Genomic DNA, 1,678 nt, shown 5'->3' with positions numbered 1-1,678 from the left:
ACATAGACACTCTCTTTTCAACACTCATTCTCTCATTGGATAAACCAATATATAACCCACCAATTTAAGTAGAACCCATTTCCAAAATGCGAAACCCACCATAATTTAAGTCAATTAAAAAACGAGTGTTAGAGAAAGTGTTCATAACATTTCTCAAAAATATTGATGCGTTACTGGAGGGGTCCTGTTAGAAGATCCACAATAAGAGAGAGAAAATTAAAATGTATGTGAGAGAGAGTAATAAGTATTATGATGCGGTGCGGACAAACTGTTGTAATTATTGTAATATCCTGTCAATTTCATAGTATATGCCATAAATATATAAGACATAAATATACTATTTAAAAGTATGGTCAATTTCTTGTCAAAAAAAGTCAAGTTAATTTTATTTTATATTTGAAAGATTTAAAGTATTCTCCATAAAAAAACAAAATGTTTACGAGTAGTATGTTATAAATATAAATATAAATGTGGCTCATTATTTTTTTATTTCATTTTCTATTTAAAATTATAAAAAGCATTTCATATATATACCCACACACCCACTTGTCAAAAGAAATGCACGATCATTGTCTATATAAACATACTTGTAAAGAGTATATTGTATAGAAAAGATGGAAACAGCAAAGATATCTTCTGTTACGATGGCATTCTTGTTGGCTTTTTTAATCATTGCTTCAGGTCTAAAATCAATATAATGAGGGTTTGAAATTTTTACATTAACCAATTTACCTGTAAATTCTTTCGTCTATTGTTCTAATTATTTTGTGTATTATTTGTGTATGTAGATATGTGTATGGAATCACAAGCCAGAAGAGAATACTGTAACAAAGATAGTGATTGTCACAAAGAAAAAATACCAGAATGTCACATGTATATTGCATGTGTTGCACATGAGTGTCAATGTGTTCATCTTCAACCAGCCTTCACTGAAGAAATTCCTATTCGAGCACCCTCGATCAAACACTGAGTAATGAGATAACATTGTGAAATAATAATTGTGTTTGGTTGAGATTATTAATAATGTATAAAATAATTATAAATGTTTGTTGTTGCAACATATTTTGTGTTCCAATATTATGAAATGAAATAAAATAGGTTCGGTTGGCTATTTTAGTTTCCTCCAGAAGAGTCAGCTTTATTTTATGCATATCCATATTAAATTTTTTATGAAATAATTGCATTTTTTGTTGATAATTGATAAATGGAGAAGATCCAAACTCGGATAGTAGCATTTAAGAAATGGTAGATTTTTAAAATAAATTAAAATAGTACATTTTTTTAAAAGAAATGGTACAAGAATCGGTTCAGCAAGTTTCAGCACTGACATAACTTCTGTTATTTTGAGATCTTCCTTAACAAGTTCATGGATGATAAACTAATTTGGAAAGTGGAAAGCATGTTATGTACTACGTTAAAAGTGCTTATCATCTTTGTGTGGAAGATTTTGGCGGACACCTCTCATATTAAGCGTCTGGACTTATGGTCAGGTATTTGGCGGGCGCTTAAAGGTCCCCTCTTCTTGAACATTTGAAACACTACAATTTAAAATCCTTGCAAGATGTAACAGAACTCTGCACATATCTGATGGAGAGAACATATCATTTGACGGAAGATTGGATGCTCGCTAACACTAGAGAAAGGTACTTGTCGGAACTGAACCCATAACAGCGTGACT

The 1,678-nt window shown here is 30.7% G+C and overlaps 1 long non-coding RNA gene across 1 annotated transcript; it reads left to right on the top strand.

Moving 5' to 3' along the window:
• Positions 1-528: 528 nt before the first annotated feature.
• Positions 529-1,121, top strand: LOC120579733 (uncharacterized). The gene is made up of 2 exons (XR_005645474.1): positions 529-681; positions 789-1,121. It is a non-coding gene; the product is annotated as an uncharacterized lncRNA (long non-coding RNA).
• Positions 1,122-1,678: the final 557 nt, after the last annotated feature.

The sequence above is a fragment of the Medicago truncatula genome, chromosome 3 (assembly GCF_003473485.1).
Source record: "Medicago truncatula cultivar Jemalong A17 chromosome 3, MtrunA17r5.0-ANR, whole genome shotgun sequence".
Classification (NCBI taxonomy): domain Eukaryota; kingdom Viridiplantae; phylum Streptophyta; class Magnoliopsida; order Fabales; family Fabaceae; genus Medicago; species Medicago truncatula.
Note: the sequence above shows the minus strand (reverse complement) of the source record. Positions and strands in the feature narration are given on the sequence as shown.